Source organism: Mastomys coucha, unplaced genomic scaffold (assembly GCF_008632895.1).
Source record: "Mastomys coucha isolate ucsf_1 unplaced genomic scaffold, UCSF_Mcou_1 pScaffold6, whole genome shotgun sequence".
Classification (NCBI taxonomy): domain Eukaryota; kingdom Metazoa; phylum Chordata; class Mammalia; order Rodentia; family Muridae; genus Mastomys; species Mastomys coucha.
In genome coordinates, this window is record NW_022196912.1 from 48,251,600 (window position 1) to 48,273,091 (window position 21,492).

At 43.8% G+C, this 21,492-nt stretch overlaps 1 long non-coding RNA gene across 1 annotated transcript; it reads left to right on the forward strand.

Annotated features, from left to right (window-relative positions):
- Positions 1-5,085: 5,085 nt before the first annotated feature.
- On the forward strand, positions 5,086-7,623 carry LOC116080604. Its single transcript, XR_004114496.1, has 3 exons — positions 5,086-5,183; positions 6,495-6,566; positions 7,436-7,623. It is a non-coding gene; the product is annotated as an uncharacterized LOC116080604 (long non-coding RNA).
- Positions 7,624-21,492: the final 13,869 nt, after the last annotated feature.

The window sequence follows — 21,492 nt, forward strand, 5'->3', positions numbered from 1 at the left end:
GCTTATACACAGATTTTCAGCCTCCCCAAAGGAGAGCTCAGCAAGACTCTCCTCCTCCCCAGCCACAGCTTGGATCTAGACTGTCTCTCAGAGGCCTATGTTACCACATTGGCCTAAAGCCTGACTATGGCAGTACTGGAAGGAATTGGAAGATTTAGGAAGCAGGACCTAGTGGATTGAGAAGTTCAGTATGAGGACATGTCCCTGAAGGGGACACTGAGTCTCCAGTCCTTTCCTCTCTTAGTTTCCTTTCTGACCTCCATAAGCTAACAGTCCTTTTCTGCCACCATGATGCTTCCATGTTTTTGCCTTTTTAGACATGGTCTCATGTAGCCCAAGCTGACCTTAAACTCCCAATCCTCCTGCCTCTACCTTTCAGTAGGATATTAAAGGAATGCCCCCACCATTGCCTGGTTTATGTGGTGCTGAGAACAGAAGCTGGGCCTAGGCAAATACTCTACCAACTGAGCTACATCCCCAGCCCTGCTCAGGGTCTAATGTGTTCCCATATGACTAAACAGTGGGATGGGTCATTGTGGATTGAAACTGCAGATACCATGAACAAAAGCAAGCCTATGTGCTGGCCAGCATGAATCTATATTAATGATTTTTAAAAATTAAAAAAAAATTTTAATGATTTTTAATTTTTTACTTTTACTTTTATTTTTTTTTACAAACCTAGTCCTTCTGGTTAAGGGGACATAACCAAATAACAAATTTTGCTAACATTAGCTAGATGGATACATTCTTAATTTTAAAGTACTTAATGAGAAACATAGCTTTGAATAACTTTAAATTCTTGGGCAGACAGGAGGGTTAGGCATCAGAGTGTAAGCATAGGTTTTTCTGGATCATATTTAATGAAAAGAGGAATAAAAGGGCAGGGGGAGTAGGTGAGGAATAGTGTGGCCAGGTCCTCTGGATCTGACAACTGAAGAGGAAACTGAACTTTGCTGGCATCAGCCTGGACCTTGTGCTGTGCACACCAGATGTTCTGATCAGGCTAACACTTGACCTGTGTAAACGGTCCCTCTCTTCTAGGGGTTGTCTGGAGTATTCCATCCTACCACAGTAAGTGGCTCAGGAGTTATGGATGACTTTGTCCCAGTGGCTGCTGATTTAGTGAAATACAACCAAAGAAAAACTCAGAGGACTCTGCTTGAGGTGGCAGGAGTTGAGTGGAAGCTCAATCTCTTGAAGGAAATCGAGTCTGCTTCCAAAGGCAGCACACAGACAAGCAGCCACTCTACCCCTCCTTGTGTAAAGTGAGTTTAACTAATGCTGTCATACGTTGCTGTTATATATTGTCAGCTAGCAAAGCAGAATTCTGAATAGCAGGCTGGAAAAGACGTGAAGCCTGTTTAGAACCTGTCCTAGAAATGCCCACCCTCTTCCCTCTTTGTGTGGTCTATATAAAACAATATGGAGTTTTTAGAGAACTTGGAAATAGGAAGAAGGGTTTTAAATCAACCCTCCCAAGCAGCCTAGGGGAGAGGTTTCCAAGGCTGAGAAGACAGATGCATTAATCAATAGTTTTCAGATGCAAGGCTCCAAGCAATAATCATGAACAGACATCTGTCACCAATGGTGAACTGTTTGATGGGAGCAGAAAATAACATCAGCTGCCAAATAAAATCATTCCAGAAATCTCTGTTGTTGGAATGCTTCATGGGCCATGTAACTGATGATTTAGAAGTCTATAAAAATGGCACAACTGAACTGCTGTCAGTTTTCAAATTTCACCCCTTCATTGTCTTTGTATGCCTTTGTCTCTATTCTTGGAATCTGTGTTTCCAGAGCTATGGACATGGTTGTCTCATACATGGGGTCTCTTAGGGGAGACCAGTTGTAAACACAGTCAAAGCTTGCCTCCATAGGGGACTGAGTGTTTGAGACGTTACATTAATAAAACCTGGTGGTAGAATGGAGGGACTTCCCTGGGCTCAGCATTGGACTTTGTGTGGTTTCTATGTATATAGAGAGATATATGGTCTCCAAGAGCATGGACCACAATAAAAGTGTCAATAAGTTAGAATGAACTGGAGTTCGGTCTTGATCCTTCCTCTCCTGCTGTTGGCCCATGTTCTCCAGATTAGAATGTTAAGAGAAGGGCCATGCCTTAGAAAGGAAATTCTATTCTATTAGTGTGAACATAGGGTACTATCATGGTCTCATGGGACCTCTTTCTCTATAGCCCTGACTGTTATAGGCAGATAGAGACAGAGCCTGCACTCATCTGAAATGCTTCTTTTTCATTGAGAATATGGAATAACAGAGTATCAAGTATAGGCTGTCAGAGACACCACAAGCTCACACAGATTCTGTTTCTTGATCTACAGAAACCAATAGAAATTATAGTAGTTTCTAGCCAATAGAAACTACTACAGTGTAGCCAATAGAAATTACAGTGTTCCTGTGAGGAATTGTTTTGAGGAATGTACACAGATCTGATCCATAACTTTGCTTGGAACCCAACTGACTTGGAAGTTAAAGAATGCCAATGGCTTAGTCAGGGTTACTAATGCTCTGAAGAGACCCATGACCTCAGTAACTCTTATGAAGGAAAACATTTTGTTGGGGCTGGCTTATAGATTCAGAGGTTTAATTCACTATGATCATGGCAGTGTGCAGGCAGACATGATGCTGGAGAGATAGCTGAAAGTTCTAAATCTGGATCGGCAGTTGACAGGAAGAAAGAGAGCCACTGGGTCTGACTTGGACATTTGAAACCCTACCCCCTACCTTCCTCCAACAAGGCCATATCTACTTCAACAAGGTCATATCTCCTAATAGCACCATTCTTGATGGATATATAGAAGCTATTTTTATTCAAACCACTGCACCATAGTATAGATTTAACTTAGCACTAAACACTCTGGAACAGAGTTTACTAATTGTTTTCCAGTTCCACTGCTATCCAACATAATCTGCATGTGGCCTCTCTGGGCACAGATTTCTTCCCAGAGTCCTCCTTGAAGTCTCGTGGAAACAGAATGAGATGACTGGCCTTACTATTACTTGGTGGTATATTGAAGTATCATGTTTTCCAGAGGATTTGACTTTTCTTCCTTGTCCCCTTTCCTGTCTTGCTCTTTTTGCTATACCCATAACTGCTCTTGTTGCAAACGGGGTCCTTTATGGCAAGCAATTAGATGAAATCTGGGCTCCAGTACTATGCTAAACACAGTCTCCAAAACACCCCTAAATGTGGACTTAGAAAAACAAACTCCAATCTTTTCTTTTCATCTGTTGTTATTTAAGGCTGCCTGTCACTCACAGCTGAACCTAATTCTAACTTATTAACATTTATTATTATAACTTAAAAGTGACACAGTTTTGTTATACTGAATTCAATCTTTGACCCAGATGACACCACTTTTTAAAGTCAGCCTTGCAAACATGTGCAAGCATGTACCTCTGTTTTTACTGACTAGGAGTGTAGTTAGCGGGCTCTCTGATTTGTGTGCACTGGTAATGCTGTATTCCCTTTCCAATTTCTTCTGATTTTTAGGATCATGGAAAAACTGACCACCTCAGAAAGTAGACTGTCTTCTCAGTCCATTCTCAAAGTCAATGTCATGAAATATGAAGATAGATCATTTATTTTCCCTATTGGAACTCTTCAATGAAATTAAATTGAGAGCTTTGTCTGACTGAAAGTGGAATTTGATTCTAGCATTATGGATTAAAGTAGGAAAACAACAACAGCAACAAAGTAGTTTGCAGACATTCTCCGTGTATCACACAGCTGTTTCTGTGACTCCCTGTCGTGGTTGACTGGCTGTCAGCTAAGTCAATGTGTCACCAAGCCATGTGTCATTCATCATCCAGCAAGCTAGCCTGGGTTTGTTTACATAGTGGTGGCTTGACTCTGATAGTGAATCACACAAGGTCTCTAGTGGGCTAAGCTTAGAACTGCACACTGCCACTTTGATCATGTGCTGACACAGGATTAGTCTCAAAACTAAACCAGATTCAGGAGCTGGGGGGGAAATACTCTGTTTCTTGGGGGGAAAAAAGCCAGAAACACATTGCCCAGGAAGGTTAAAGAATTGCAGCCATTTTTGTTATAAGTCTAACATTCCGTATGTAAGACTTGCTTCAAAACATGTTCACATTTTGTAGGATAGAATGTTTCCAAGATGGAGATCAAATTCTCTGTGCATGAGGACCACGGAGCAGCAATTTTGTAGTTGATGTTCAGGAGATTGAAGATTTTATTCTCAGCTCTCATTCTCTCTCTTTTAAGGTTTATTTTTATTTACGTGTGTGTGTGTCCTTGACATGCTAGTGTCCACCAAAGCCAGAAGAGGGCTTCAGACTCCCCTGGAGATGGAGTTATAGATGATTGAGAGCTGCGTGAGAGCCAAACGTGGATCCTGCAGGACAGGAAGTGTCTTTGCAGCTGAGCCAGCTCTCTAACCTCTTTCATAATTTTTAGTCTCTATTTTGTTTATTTCTTCTCTGATTTTGTTTTTGCTTTTCTCTTATTAATTCATGGCATGGCTTGTTCTTGCTTTTCTAGATCCTTGTCAATGTCTATCAGGTTATTTGAAATCTTTGTGGTAAATGCTTATTATTATATGTCATAAATTTTGATATATCCTATTTCTAAATTTTTGAGAAATTTAAAGTTTCCTTTTATTTTGTTTCTTTAGTGACCTCTTGTTAATTCAATACTATGGTGTTTATTTTTGTATAATATGTATGTTTTCTAAAGTTTCTTAGTAGTCTATTTCTATCTGAATGCCAATGTGATCAGAAAGAATACATGACTTCAGATTATTATTTTTTTGTTTATCATGCTGAGTTTTGAGACTCAACGTATATTCTATTCTAAAGAATGTTTATATGTTGACAAAAATGTATCTTCTATAGCATTTAGGTAAAATATTCTGTAACTGTGAAAGCTGTTTGTACTTATTAAAATTTAATTCATGGATCTTGATATTTTTGATGATCAAAATGGGCTGGAAATGTTTCCTACAAATTGTATTTGTCTTTATTACTTTTCTGTTGCTGTGATAAAACACCATGATAAAAGCATCTTATAAAAGACAACATTTACTTTTGGTTTATGGTGTCAGAGGGTTCGAGTCCATGATGACAGATGAAACACATGATGGCAGGAACAGCTGACATCTTGATCTACAACCACAAAGCAGAAATTGACAATGGAAATGGTAAGAACCATCTGAAATCCAAAAGCACACTCCAAGAGACACCCCGCTCCAACACGGCTACACCCCCTAGTCCTTCCCAAATAGTGTTACCACAGTGGCACAGTGTATTCACATTTACAAGCCTATTCAAGCCACCAGAGCTCTAGAATCTTTTTTCCCTTTTGACTCAAGGTTATTTTTCAATACACCTGTTCCTCCATCATTAGGTGCATTATATTATAATGGCTATCTTTCCTTATCTTCATGTGTCACTGAAGCAAGAGTTGTTTCTATTTTGACCAGTGGCATCTCAAAAGTCTCACGATCCTCCTTTGTATGCTAATGTTCTAGCTCTCTCCCTTATGATTTTGCTACCTGGAATATTTCAGAATACCTGTCTTCAAGATAAAATATTTTGTTTTCTGTTTAAAATAGTCTGTTGAAGTTTTCAGGTTTTTAAAACTTGTTATTGATTCTTTGTGAATTTCACATCATACATCCCAGTCACATTCATCTTCCCATCCCCTCATATCTGCCCTTTTGCCTTACAGCATTCCCCAAAATATACACACCACACATAAACACACACACACACCAAAAATAAAGCACAGAAAACACCTCACTGTGGAAGCTATACTGTGTCACTGTGTGTTCCACAATATGTCCCTCTATCCACACATCTTCACTTGCGAATGTTCATTGCATTGGTCTGATTTGAGATCTTTAGCTTCTGTGACATCATCAATTTTGAATCCTCACCAGGACTCCTCCCAGTTATCCTGTTGTTGTCCTGTGTCATGGAGATCCTGAAGCTTTGGATCAGCAAGACTGGTCCTTTTCCATGTCCCAACCATTCAACGATGATACAGATTTTGGGTTGGAACCAATTAGAGCCCTAGGTCTGGGCCTGGGTGGTAGCTGAGCTGGTCAATGCTCTAGCTCTACCTTATTTGCACTACTAGGGCAAGCTCTCCCACACTGCTTCTGCTAGGCCACCCGATGTCACCATCAGTAGGAGCCAAGGTCAGCTCTCCTGCTTCCACGCCCTCAGGGCCTGCTCATTTACCCTGATGCCTCCAGAGCCAGATCTACTGTGCTATCCAGTCAAGGCACAAGGCTTACTCTTCCAAGTGCTTCAGCCTACAAGGGGCTGGGACAGCCCTCCTACTCTCATATCTTCACAGCTAGCTTACCAGCATCTTCACCATCATCTTCACACACCAGCTCCATTGTGTGTGAAGGTGAGGTACAGGGCCCACTCTCCAGAGTGATACAGCAACTGACAGGGCAGGGCTAGCTATCTATAGCGCTCTTATGTTCTCTCATGGCCAGCTCTTCAGACTGTCACAGGTGATGAAGGGGGAGCAGGAGAGGGCATCACCCTTGAACACCACCTCATGGCAGGTAAGTGGTGGGAACTTACCTTTAACTATCTCTGTGTCTCATCCATGACAGCTTGTCCTTTTGATGGGTACTAGTTTTTCTCCAGGATAGGAAACCTATAAAGTTAGATTGATCAATATCCTAGATCTTTCAAAACTAAGGAATTTTCAAACACAAAGTATGGGGAACTGAAACAGGCATTTAATTGTGCTGTTATTTAAAAAATAATGATTCTTCCCTCATGTCCACAGACAGCTAAACGTAGAATAAGAACCTCCTATCTCTGCCTTCATTCTGTGCCTGTTGCCTCTGCCTTTGGCTTGGACTCCTGCTTAAGTCTTCATACCTAAAACCATCTTACCTCCTATCAAGGCTGATGACACAGGGATACATCATTGTTTAAAACCTTCAGTCCCTTTGGATACAGATAAAGCAAAACCTCACAGTGCAAACAGTCCTTATTCACAACAGGCTACTCCTCTCCACTTTCAAGTCTCCGGTTCCATCTCTCTTCACAATGCTCAAGTCGCTCCACTTCTTTCTCTCCCACCTGTCTATCACATAATTGCACATTACAGTATGTGCTGTGGTGCCAGCTACATGGTGTGTCTATAGCCCACCTGTGCTGTGCATAGGAGGGTAGGTCTGTGGGTGGTATTGTGGTCCACATGTCTCTGTCTTCCTCTTCCAGTGCTGCATTACATAATGGTAGGTGAAGATCCATGTATCTATGGCCTGCCTGTGTAGTGCGGGGGCAGGGGGTGTGTCAGGGGGAGGGCAGGTTTGTGGGCATCTTTCCCCACCAGCACCATGGTGGGGATCATAGGACTGTGTCTGTCTTCTTCCTCTTGCCTTACCCTGCCTAGATTGATTTTATTTTTGTGTCCCAGGCATGAACTCAGCATTGGCCACCAAGCCAGACACCAAGCTAGGATGACAAAGAATTGCCATCTGCTCTGCTCCTGATATAAGAACACCACCACCCAAAAGGTGTCTCCGTGTCTTGCCAGAGGGGGAGGTTGTTTTGTTTTGTTTTGTTATTTGCTTGTTTGTCTTATGCAGAGTTCTTTATTTCCAAGTTTCTACCAGTGCTGATTTTTTAATTCATTTGAGATCTTCTTAGCAGTGATAGCATGTCTTTGGGTTCAGCAATTGATCAATGATTGATTAGGGACTTCTGGCCCCAATCACACATGCCTTAGCTTAGTAGTGATTTGGGCCAATTACATGGCTTAATCTAATTAGATCAGCAGCTTAGCCAACTAAGCAGCTTAGATGGATTGATAATTCTTAGTAGTGAGAACTTGGTAACTGTCTTAGTCAGGATTTCTATTCCTGCACAACATCATGACCAAGAAGCAAGTTGGGAGGAAAGGGTTTATTTAGCTTACTTCCACATTGCTGTTGATCATCAGAGGAAGTCAGGACTGGAACTCAAGCAGGTCAGGAAATCGGAGCTGACGCAGAGGTCATGGAGAGATTTTTTTTACTGGCTTGCTTCCCCTGGCTTGCTCAGCCTGCTCTCTTATAGAACCCAAGACTTCCAGCCCAGGGATGGCACCACCCACAAGGGGCTCTACCTGCTTAATCACGAGTTGAGAGAATGCCCCACAGCTGGGTCTCATGGAGGCACTTCCCCAAATGAAGCTTCCTTCTCTGTGATAACTCCAGCCTGTGTCAAGTTCACACAGAAAACTAGCCAGTACAGTAACCAAGCAGAAAGGCAGATTATGGACTTCAGATGGGATATCTTTGTGGATGGTTGGTAGCCTTTGATGTTATCTTGAATCTTTTGCTGGTTCAATAGTCTTCTCTGAACCTTTTGCTTTTGCCTCTTGCAGAATTTCCCAGACTTGTTCTGGTGTGTGAATAGGAATGGTAGTATTTGTAGTATGAGGCCCTATGCCATGAATGTAATACACATTTGATGAATGTGTTAACTTAATTCTAATCCTGATCAGGGTCATATTGTCCAAAGTGAAGTAGATAACTGTTTTCAAATCAGTTCAAAAATATTTACTCTTAGATATATGGGACACATGATACGAACATATGAATGTACTTGGCTAAATCAATTCCCATCAGAGCAAGCTATCACAGAAGACAACCTTATAAACTATATAGGCATTTTCCTTGATTCCACTCTCAAGAAAGATTAAACTCTTAAGAATCTAGAATAATGAGCACTGTTATACCATGTAGTTGTTCAGTATGCAACCGACAGAGGCATAAGCCCATCTGCTGCTTCTTATTCCATTGTAATAGATGCATATTTTCATGTGATGTTGCTTCCCATCTGCATGAAGGCAGTTTATTTAACACTACCATGTTTCTTACAATGTAGATGTTTTGATATTGTATCTTTCAGCCTTGCATATCTGTAAATATCAATCCTTTGCTGATCTTGTCATGCTGAGTTACATTCCTCAAATGCTTATGGAACAACAAACAAAACACCTTAAAAAGCTATAGAAGCCACACAGCTCTCAGTTGCCTTTAACAAATATGGCCCTAGGGCTGAAGAGAATCTGGGTCATTGCTTTCTCCATCACTGCATACACATGGCAGGTTCAGGGGTTGAGGACTCGGGGCTTTCCTTCTGAACGGCTCATGTCTCCATCACTGCATACACATGGCAGGTTCAGGGGTTGAGGACTCGGGGCTTTCCTTCTGAACGGCTCATGTCTTGCCTAAGGCAGGCTCCATTTTTGTCTGCTGATACTGCCCCAGCAAATTAAAGGCACCGATTTGACAAATTTACATTCTGAGCAAAATATTTATCATAAAGGGAAAGAAATGACCAGAAAGGATGTTGGAACCTATTGTTTTCCCTGGAGCTTTGGGGATAAAAATAGTTGTTGTAGCAGCAATTTCTCAACCTGTGCACTACAAAGACTCCTTTGGGGGGCTGGAAGACCCTTTCACAGTGGTTGCCTAAGACCACTGGAAAACACAGAAATTTACATTATGATTCATCACAGTAGAAAAATAATTTTATGGCTGGGAATCACCACAACATGAGGAACTGTATTCAAGGGTTGCAGTGTAAGGAAGGTTGAGATCCACTATGCTGTAGAATCTAAACACAAATGAAATGAAAGCTCACTATGTCACATGCCATCGTCAATCAGTCATGGTAGCTTACCCCTTAATCATCTAGACAAATGAAGACAAAATCGTGTCAACCAACAAATCCACAGTTGTTACTGGTTCTACCATAGCAGAGGAGGCCCAGATTCTTCTGATAGCCACAATTATATTCTTACTTGCTAAGGACCTGCCTCAGCTTTCTGGGGGTGGGGGTTCCTGAGAGAAGGGGTATCTGGAAGCAGCAAACAAAGAACTTGAAGTCAAATTCTGAGTCCAAGCTGATGGCCTATGTTCTGCTGGAGACGGCTTTCCAGATGGCACGCCCTCCTCTCTCTTGTTCACTAACTGAGAAATGCCTCACAGCTGTATCTCATGGAGGCTTTTCCTCAACTGAGGCTCCTTCTCTGATGACTCTAGCTTGTATCAAGTTGGCATGCAAAAGCAGCCAGTGCAGCATGTTCCAACCAGGAAAACAGTGTTACTGAAAATAGGCCACAAGGTGAATGGACTTACCAAATGGCATAGGAAAGATGTACCCACTGAGATGTGGTAAGCACCAGTGTTGGCACCTGGTAGCCACAGGAGCATTTGAAATGCCAGAATCTCTAGAGAAAGGCGGGGCACTCTAGAGCCCGGACTGCAGCTGGAATGCTGCACATTGGGGGCTTACTCTCTGAAAGGAAGACAAATGTAACCACACTTAGGGGAGCATGCCCTATCCTGCAGAAACAGCAAGGGTAAAGGGGGTGGGGCATGAGTTTAAAGGCTCCTTCTTCATCTGATGGGAGTGTCATGGTAGGCAGGTTAATTAACCTGCGCAGTGTTCCTCCACATGTGAAATGGTTTAAGTGAGGTTTGCATGAATTCACTTGTTGGAAACTGTGTGAGATGGAACAAGGCCAATGAAGGATGCTTAAAAAGGGGGAAATGGGGGAAGGCTCAACAGCTTTTGCCTGTGAGAAACATTTAAAGAGAAAGAATGGTGAGAAGGGAAATTGAAGGGGTCACCTGCCTATGGGAAGAGATTTCTATGTTCCGAGGGAGGTGCTGAGAAGAAATCCCAAGCCACACTCAACATGGGCTGGTTCACAGAGCCATGACATCTCCTCTGACTTACTCAGGCAGTTGTCAGTGGCAGGAAACAGAGCCTCACATGGTTGTACATAGCAAAAATAAATACAGGAAGTTTATCGATGCAGTCGTACAACTGGAGTGAATCTTCCGTCACCCCTGGATTGACCAATAATCTGTCTCTGGCCTCCTAGCTTGCCTGCAACGTCTTCCCCTCAAGGAGAGGCATCTTACAAGTGACGTGCTCCTCCCCTACACTCCTCCCCTGCTTGACTAAAGAGAGAATGGGTAAAGGAGAAGCTGGATGACCAAGACTGTGTCAGCAAGCTAAGGACAGAAGGAGCTTCTGTCTTTTTCCACCTGAGGACTGTGGAGTTCTTCAGCTCTCCTTCTTAACAGCTCTCCTTCTTAATTGCTTTTGTCCAATTCCCACACTCTTCTGTACTTCATTAGCATCCTCCACACATGCCTTGTAGTTCCCTGTCTTTCTACCAGTTCTCTTAAACCAGTTTCACAGGAAGTAGAAGCGGGAGAGAGCCTCCAGTGAGCCCTGCTCAGTGAGTGGGTGGCAGAAGTTGGGGTCTTGCCCAAGTTACTATGTTACCTCACCACAGAAGTCTTATTCCTCAAGCACTGGGAGGTCAGGTTGTTTGCTTGGGAAGAAACTGACATTTCAATCCAAGAGGACGGGATGGTAGGGGTCAGGTGGGGTCTCCATTTGCAAGGTGTCCATAGTCCTTCACCTGAACTTTCTATGAGTCCATTTGCTGTACCTTGAAGAGAAAGTGACTCGGTTACTGTTGGGTGTGCTACTAATAACCGAAAGGTAGCTGCACAACAGCCTAACACATCCCAGAGGCAAATTTCTCTACCGCAAATGAGCAGCCAGGCCAGAGAAAGAAATAAAAACAAAACAAACAACAAACCTACAAGGAAGTTCAAAGGAAAACAACAACGAAGCCCACTCTTTAGCTGACCTCATTCAGGGGATGGAATTAAAAATAGTTCTGTACCAGCATAGAAGAGCTGAGGCAGAAGGACCATTAGTTTAAGGCCAGCCTGAACTTTAAAGTGAACCCTACCCTCTCTCAAGACAGACACAGAACAAGAAGGTTCAGAGCAGCCACCTAGAAAGGGAAAAACTATTTATCCCTGCCCATTTCTGAGGGAAATGGTGGATTCAATTTAGAAAATTCATTATAGTCCCAGAAAGGCACCCCCAATTTCACCAGAGATTAGCTCCCAGCCCTATGTCTCCAACTGAATGTACTCCAGTTAGTGCCATTGCATTTCTTCTCTAAGCTACAAGCCCTGGGACCTTCACTTACTGTTTTATGGCCAAGTTGGACCTGTAAGAACACCTGTTCTCAGATGGCAGAGACTGCAAAGTGTGTAACTTGGATAAGATGAAGTCCCAAACGTCAGACCCTGCTTGAGAACCAGAAAGATTAATCTACCCTCATTGTCCTTCCTCCCCAGATTGCTGGTTCTGACTCTGGGTCACCTTGGGCCACTTCCACATTCCTGAGGTATCACTTTTCGGTCAGAAACCATGAGGCCTTAGCTGGCATTGGCAGCAATAATCTCTCCACAAGGACAGCTGACTTCCCAGATGGTGAACTTTATTATTCCTCGGGATCATAAACTGTTACCTTAAACCTAGAGAGGGTCATCCGTGGTCTCAGCATGACATGAAGAATACTAGCTTCAGAATATCCACCTACAGGGGCATGCAGTGTTAAACATGTCTGTGGGTTTATAGACCTCTGACATCAACCTGTCTGTTCCATAGAGCTCTGGTTTCCTGCTTGAGTGAATTTTACTGAACCCAACATTGGCATTTTGTCATTCACAGACTCCAAGGGTAGAGTACGAAGCCCAGAAACACGATGCTCTACTGAACTCTGAGAGGGGTGAGGAAAACCCATTCACCTTGCCTCCAGGTTTCCACTCCACAAGCTGCAATCCCAGTGTGCAATTTATAGATGCCCATTATGCCTGATGGCTTTGAGGAGCATAATAGTAAAAAAAATAAATAAATAAATGTTTTTGTTTGGTCTAACACACTTTCCCTAATGTGAAATGGTGGGGTGTATGTATGTCCAAGTCACTTGAGCTGTGCTGTGTTATGGAGGTTCAGACCTCTAATTGACCTTGTCACTTAGGGACAGGTGCTGCACTTGTCAATGGTAGCTTTCACATAACTGGAAGGTGTTCTCTAATCACCACCTGGGACTGTCTTAAGCACCGAAGTCCCTGCTAGCAATTAAGCTGCTGCAGAAAGAGCGCTGTTCCAACTTTTCACAGGTTGCAGACAATACACTGAACGCTGGTAGTTATTGCATCTGCTCAGCCCAGCCTGCTCTTCCAATCAATTAAACACTCACTTGAATATCTAGTGCTGTCAACCCCGCCTCAATTCACCATCTCCAGGCTTTAAAGAGATTTGCCAGAGGCTCCAAGAACAGACCTATCACCTTTCTCCCCAGGGGAAACCTTCTCAAGTCTCCAAGAATAGTAGCTGTGTGCCCAGCTAGCCTGGTTTTTATCCTGGACGAAATTCACAATACCAGTTCTGTTTGTAGTCCCTTCTCTCACCCATTTCATTGTTGTTGTTACAGTCCATGCTTATGGGGAAAAATAAAGTCAAAACATGCAGATAAGCAAAATGAAAACTAATTAAGATCCTTAAATTCTCACCATCATAGCTAGAAGGTAGACTGTTTATCCTGTCCTTTCATGTTGTGTGTGCAGTCATTGCTAGCAAGCCAGATACAAATCCCAGGATAAATGACAGTTCAATACAGAACAACAAAGAAGAATGTAATGTGTAATACAGTTCTGGCTCAACTAGTTCTCTATTTGGAATATGGCTATAAACACATATAAATATGTGAATTTTCAACTAAATATAGAAAATCTATTTCAAGCAGATTATATTTTTTCTACTTAAAAATAACAATGGAGATTTTTTTTAAGAGTCTGGGAAGGTTATATATGTTCTAAGAGTGGAAGAGACTTTCAAAATTACATTTATTTCGTGTGTGTGTGTGTGTGTGTGTGTGTGTGTGTGTGCACATGTACCACAGCTATTGTGGGAATGGATTCTTTCTTTTCACTGTGTAGGTCCCAGGGACTGAACGCAGGTCCTCCACCTTGTTAGCATGTGCCTTCTGAACCATCTTGCTAGCTTAAGAACTATCTTGGTGGGGATGGGGAGTAGTCATATATATATGGAGGTCAGAGGACCATTTCTAGGAATCCGTTCTTCTGCTATGGAAGCTAGATATGCGACACAAGCTTAGGCAGCAAGCACTTTTACCCCCAGAGTCATCTTACTAGTCCTAGGACAGACATCTTAAAACTAAGACTAGAAACTATAAAAGAATATACAGTTAGATTGACTTTAAAACCAAACCAATCAACTGAACAAACAAAACCCAAGCTGGGCATGGTGGTACATGCCTCTAGTCCCAGCACTCTAGAGGCAGAGGCAGGTGGGTGGATCTTTGTGAATTAAAGATCAACCTGGTCTACAAAATGAGTTCAGAACAGCCAGGGCTCTGTTACCCGGAGAAACCCTGTCTCAAAAAACCAAAATAATAATAATAATAATAATAATAATAAACAGTAACAATAATAACAGTGAAGTCAATAGGCTAAGTAAACATAGGAAAGTATACTAGTAATTCTAGTGAAAAGGTTTATATCAACCACATGAGCTCTTTGATGATGATAAAAGAAATAGATAATTCACAGAATAAATTTAAATGACCATCAAAAATATGAGAAAATGCTCAAGTCTACTAGTTGTCAAAGATAAAAACCTTCTCCATTTCACACTGAGATGAGTGAGAGGCTTTATCACATGCTGTGAGGCTGGGGAAGAAGGACAGGAGACTTGGCTGGAGTTCTGTGATGTGCTAAAATCCTCTGAGAAAGGAATTTCTCAGCATCTACTGAACTCAAAGTACAAGTGGCCATTGATTCAACAACTGCGCCCTTGGAAGCTGTTGGCCTATATAGATAGGGCAGCAGCTTTAGGAATGTGTCTGCAGGGTTCCTTACTAACCTGCTCACAGGAAAGGAGTAGGGAGAAAGGGGATGCCTGTCAATCATGTAGGAGCTTCATAATGTATGGACAGTTCCACACCAAGGAATGCTTTTGCCATCAATAAAAAAATGAACTATGGCTAAAGCAGACTATGTAGAGGGATTCCCATTGTTCATCATAGAATGGGAACCTGGTGACTAAAAGGCACAGGCAAGTAGCTATTGTGAGCCTATATATATGAGTTGGACATTTCAGCAGTTGGTGTCCTAAGGGACCTGTACAGAAGGACAAAGAATATATCACTACCACTCTGATCTTGGGGACACTTTGATTCTCAGTTCATTCATGTCTTGGATTATGCCCAAAATGAAAAACTAAACTTCAGTCTGTCTGACAAAACTGTATGAGATCCAGCACTAATCTCATCAAGACAACCCTCTTATTTATACTGCATATTTACCCAACTCCTGCTGCTTAAAGATTTCCATGCAGCAGAGTAGGCTGTGGATTTTGACTAGCTCCCATGGGCATTCCTCAGTGGAAACTTGTATTTTCTTCTGAAAAGGAATATGGTGAGCTGTATTATAAGTCATCATCTAGTCAACTGGTCCCAAGAGTCTACTCATCTGAAGGTAAAATGGTGGCCTAGTTGCCTCCCTGGCCACCAGATCTGGGTGCCTTTATTTTATCTGGATGTAGCATATAGAGAATGACAAATGGAGTTTTCAAGTGTCCAGAGAACTTGTCCAGCTCTGCAGGTCTATCTTAATGAGAATCTGGCTGACAGTGAGGTCTGCCAGTGCATATGCTTGGGCCAGTATTCTAGCTGTGAGAACAATGTGGAGGAAGAAAAATCTTAAGTTCTGGAAACAGAGTTCAGAACTGTTACAAGGCAAACAGGAAATGAAACCAACTACAGCTTTTGCTCTGTGAATCTGAGCTTCCTAAGAAATGTAAAACTCTATCAGGGGCCACCAAATAAAACACATTATTGCCTTTGGCTAAAATGAAATGAACTATGTAGACCAGTTGAGTAATTTCCCCAACACTCTTCCTATTGGCTGACAACGAACCAGACTTCTATATTACCCCAAAACATTAAAACTCAAATCTCCCAAGCCAAGCCCACAGCTGGGAAATCAAAAGCCTAGATTATAGTTTAATGAAGCTCAATCATTTAATTAAATTTAATTGGTCCCAAACTCAATAATCACTTGCTACCCTGCTAAGCAGGGTGTGGCATGCTTAGGGTAGGGGGCCAAAAACTCTAGCCCTACAAATCCCTTTCCTAGACACCACCAACGCTAGTGCCTTGTGCCTGGCTGTCTCCAGGGTACGCCATGGTGGTGTTGATGCCAACCTAAGACGAAATCCAGCCCTGTCACTAATGACTGCCTCTTTTACAATCTGGAATCTTGTTTGGGGGAATGGTATTTGGGAAGCCTCTGAGCTGGGTGTCCCCCACTGTAGAAATTTCTCAGCACCCCGGACAAGCCCTCTGCTTTTAGCACTTGGCTCTCTATTTCCTAACCTAGGTAGGATCTTGGGATTTTTCTAACGATTGCAGAACACTGACTAGCATTCCTTTTATCAAAATATGGCAAATCACTATGAGCCTCCAGTGTCTTCTTCAAAGGAGCAGGGGTTCATAAGAACGCTTATGAACCTCTGGCAATGGGCATAGACACCTTAGTGTTGGTGTTATTCGTACAGCAGTCAGAGGCAGAGCAGATGGCAGTCCTTTGTTCATCCTAGCTTAATGTCTGGTACTGTGGCCAAAGCTGTCTTATGCCTAGGAGTCATAAAAATCAAATCAAATCAAATCCAGGTAATACAGCATGGGAGGAGGAAAACAGAGACCTGCAGACATACCACCTGCAGACCTGCCCTCCAGCACATAGCACAGGCAGCCATAGGCACCTGCTTGCTGCCATGCCAGGCAGGATGGACAGAGGTTGTCACTCAGGAGCCAGCCAGCCACATGGGCAGCCTGCTGTGGGAGCCACCACAGTGTGCAAGTATGTGGTGGTCAGATGGAAGAGAAAGAGAAGTGGAGCATCTTGAGCCTTATGAAGAAAGATGGAACTGGAGACCCAAGGGTGGAGAAGAATATTGTGTTGTGAGTGGTCAGCCCTGCCACCTGGGTCCATGGTGAGGTCCCAGCCAGAGCTGCCACTCAGAGCCATGCGTGGGTCCATATCCCTGGATCATGACTACTAGAGAATATGAGGATGTCCCTGATCAGGGCAGCCACTAAAGACCACGTGTATGTCCAGGGGCTGTGCAGAACTGGTCCTGACCTTCACCAAATGCAGGACTCTGGAGATCTGAACCCATCCCTCACCAGCAGCAGCAGAGAGGAACACAGGGCCCTGTACCCGAGTCAGGCAGCACAGTGGAGCTGGCCCTAGTGATGGAGGTATGGGTGAGCCAGCCGTGAAGGCATGAGTGTGGGAATGCTGACCCCTCCTCTTGTCTGCCCATGGGGTGGCAGGGCCACAGAAGTGATTCCCCATCCCCATTTCCAACAGTTGAGAAAGCTGTCCCCCAAGAAGGTCATGAGTTCAAGGAGAGTTACCCCTGCCCCTCACCAGCTACAGCACTCAGGAGAATGGGCCCTACACCTCACCTGGGCATCACAGCAGAGATGACCCTGGTGGTAGGCACTGCAGTTGAGGCATTCCTGAGTGTGAGATCACAGGAGAGCTGGCCCTGGCACTCATCTGCTGTGAGGTGGCATAGGTCCAGACTGATGCTCTTTCCACTTGCCTCTGTACCACCTGCATCAGTCGGGAAAGCTGGCCCTGCCTCTAGCCAGCAGGAGCACTTGAGAGACCAGGCCCTGGACCTCACCTGAGCAACATAGTAGGGTTAGCCCTGGTTGAGGGTCTGTGGGTGAGTTATTCCCCTAAGGGATGAGTCCAGGAGAGCTGGCCTACACCATTCATCTGGCATGAAGTGGGATGGGTACCCAGGTCTTGCCCTCCTCCTCTCCTCTTCAACATCTGCAGGAGCCAAGAGGGCTGCTGCTGCCTTCTCACTGGCTACAGCACTCAGAGCAGTGTAGGCCCTGAACCTTACTCGGGCAACGAAGTGTAGATGGTCCTGATGGTGAAGGCACTGATGAGGCATCCCTGAGAATGTGAGAGCAGGAAGACTGTCCCAGCCCCTCCTAGGCTGCAGCATTTGGGAGAGTAGGCATACCTTGACTGGGCAGCACTGGAGCTGAGCTCTGGAGTTGTGGGTGCAGATGAGCCTGAGGGCATAAAAGAAGGAAAGCTGACCTTGCCTCCTGCCGGATGGCAACACTGGCTGTCCTAGCAGGAGCAGCACTGGAGAGCTTGCACTGGAGGTGAGGAAGAGGGAGACCCAGAGTGCAGACTAGCACAGCTACTACCCAGGCTCAGATCCAGGGCTTTGAGATGGCACATCCCAAAATCTATATCACCTGTGAATGACTGGGACTTGTAAAAGGGCCAGTCCTGCTGATCCAAAGCTGCTGGATCTCCATGACACAGGACAACAACAGGATAACTGGGAGGAGTCCCGGTGAGGATCCAGTATTGATGTGATAAGATTAAACAACTCTGACCCAACCCTGAGATGACTTCAGGAAAGCACATTAAGCCCCAAGGGAGAGTTTCATGCTCTTGGCCCCAAAACAATTTTCCAGAAACCGCTCTGAAGAACAATTATCAGAAAAACTGCAGAATGTACTGACAGTTGCCTGACCCTCTGGAAAGTCCCAGGTAGAGTTCAAATGTGTGTCATGGTATTACCATGCTTGCTAGCCAATAGATTTAAAGGTCAATATTCTTAGCTAATAAGTTTGTACTGTAACCTTGCTGATGCAACCTGTGCCCCTAAAAAGTATAAAAATTGCTTGTAATAGCCACTGAGGGGAGGGTTGCCTTCTAGTCACTCACCTTGAGAGACTAATTGGAGGTTGACCTCAACTGGCCAGAAAATAAACCTCTTGCTTTTGCATCAATCTACATCTCAGTGTCTCACTCCAGAGCGTCTTGAAGTAAGTTCCACTGACTGAAGGTCTGGGTCTTACAGATGGTGTCTTAGAAGGCAGAAATCTGAACCAGACCAATGACTCATTGCAATGAGCATTTCTAAGTGAAGATGTGTGGACAGAGGAATATACTGTGGAATACACTGTGACATAGTGCAGTTTCCATGGTGAGATATTTTCTATGCTTTGTTTTTGTTTTCTGTATTTATTCATGTGTGCTTTATTCTGAGGGGAATGGTTACAAAGTGAAGGACAGATATGAACTGATGAGAAGATGAGGGGGACTGGGGTGCATGATATGAAACTGATAAAAACGTTGAAAAAAAACACGTTGTGAAAATGATCTGGGCAACTGTACAAATTAACTCCAACCTGTACAAACAGCATGAGCAGGAAGGAATCTTGTCAGAGTCAGTATCTGAAACCATTTAGGCAATAGATGCTATCCCTACAGGCTGGGAGTTTGTGACTCTCAGGAAGTGCTGCAACACTGTTATGACATTTCAAAAAGGGAGTGACATAAGCAACTCTGCACTAATGTCCAAGCATACAATATTCAAGAGTTCCTAGTCTATGTCTGAAGCTACAATTTGTATGTAATTTGAAAAGAGGAGAAGGGAAAGAAAGGAGGGAGGGCTGAAGAGGGAGAGAGAGAGAAAGAGAGAGAAAGAGATCTTTAGTGCTCCTGTATAGTTGACTTTCAGGTTAAATGACTTTACCCCAGTATTCTAAGGCCTGTCTGAAGGAATATTGTGGCTGCTGAATTCATATATTCCTTTCTTTTTGGTTAAATTATGGTGAACTGTTTGAAAATGTGCTTACGCCAGACAGCAATGTAGATGTATGTAATAATGTCAGCTTATGTTTTATTATAGAAAAAGGAAATGATCATTCTCTAAGATGATGCAGAATCCATGTAGGACATACATTTTCTTGTTTCTTGGTACCTTTATCTTTCTGAAGGGAAAAGGTTGGAGCTATGGTACTATAGAGGAAACTCCCTGAATCTCTCGGTACTGGTTGAGGGCAGGGAAAATGCGGAGATGCCCCAGACACTTGGCTGATGGGGCAGGAACCCTAGAGCCAGCAGAAGCAGGACAGTGCCTTCCAGTTTGTACCCAGGGCATCCAGGATCCAATGGGGTGAGAGCCAGACAGGCAGCTTTTAGCACTCAGAGTGGTCCAAGCCAAGCTGACCCCTGGGAGTATGACATTGTCTAAGAAGTCTGGAGTCTCTGACATTCTCCTAGCCACCTTCATTTCTATTCCTTCATACTTATCACAAACAAACACAGAAGAAACACCAGCACATTGGAGCTGATTATAAATACAGCCATGCATTGCTTAATGACAGGGGCAAACTTTGAGGGAATTTGTTCCTAGGCAATTTTGTTGTTAGGCAAGCACCATAATATGTATTCACACAACAGAGTTGACTAGGTCATCACCAAGAGAAATTGTCCTAAGGGGCAGCAATTGTCTACGTGGTCTTCTGTAGACCACAATGTCATTACCTGGCATAATATCATATATCACCTATTGTCAAATTCTGTGTTTGATGGTTTGTTTTAGCCTTAGATGATAAATGACCTCTTCACCTCTAATATGTGTTCCCTCTGAAAGAAAGAAGAGCCTACATGGAAGCGAAAGGAAAGAGGTGAGAGATAAAGGAGGGAAGGCAAGTGGGGAAAGAAGAAACGCCACCAGGCCCACTTCTTTCCCTTCTCCTAACATAGGTCAGTAGCTACTTAGCAGAAGTGCCTTAGTTTATTGCTCTATTCCTGTGGAGAGTTGTGGGGCTGTGTGCCAGAGGCTTTCCACGGAAATCTCCAGCCGACCTGGTGCAAGAGCCCTTGCGAAGGGAAGCAAGCACAGGCAGGCAGTCTCTGCTGTGTCTTCCAGGCCACTCTGTTTCTCCACTCTCCCCTGCACTGAGTCGGGTTGTGCTGGGTGGACAGAGAGGCAGACTAGCCAGTGAGAAGTGCTGCGCAGCTTCAGGCTGCATTTCAGGAGAGCAGACCTCTTTGCAAGTGTTACAGCTCTTAGAACAAAAGGCTGAGAGAACGGAGTAGACCTTTCATGAGCTTTTACTTCCCTGGATGGGATATATATACAGTTTTGGGGGTCATTCAGATTTTGACAGCAGTAATCTCTCATTGGTTTGGGCTGAGAGTCTTTATTTGCATGGAAGAGGGCTTTACACACCTCTCCATGGGGCCATTATGCAGGGGTTGGGACTGAAACATGAGCCAAGGTCCCAGGAGTTATAGCCGAACTCCATCCATCCCTTGCAAGCATAAATATTGCCTACTGGGGCTCCGGGGTCCTAGGCCTATTACTTGACTGGGCCCAGGTTGCCTGATCAGACCACTGCCCCACAAAGAGACACCATGACCGAGGCAACTTATAAAAAGAAAAGCATTATAATAGGGGGGTTGCCTACAGTTTCAGAGGGTTAGTCCATGAACATCTTGGTGGGAGGAAGCCTGTGAGCATACAGGGAGGCATGGTGTTGGAGCAGTAGGTGAGAGCTTACATTCTGATCCACAGGCAGGGGCGGTAGATGGAGAGAGACTGAACCTGATTTGGGATTTTGATACCTCAAAGCCCCCCTGGGGGGGCTGCACCTGCCTCACAAGGCCATACCTTTTAATCCTTCCAGAAACTGTTGCATTAACTGGGGACCAAGCATCCAAACATAAGAGCCTTGTT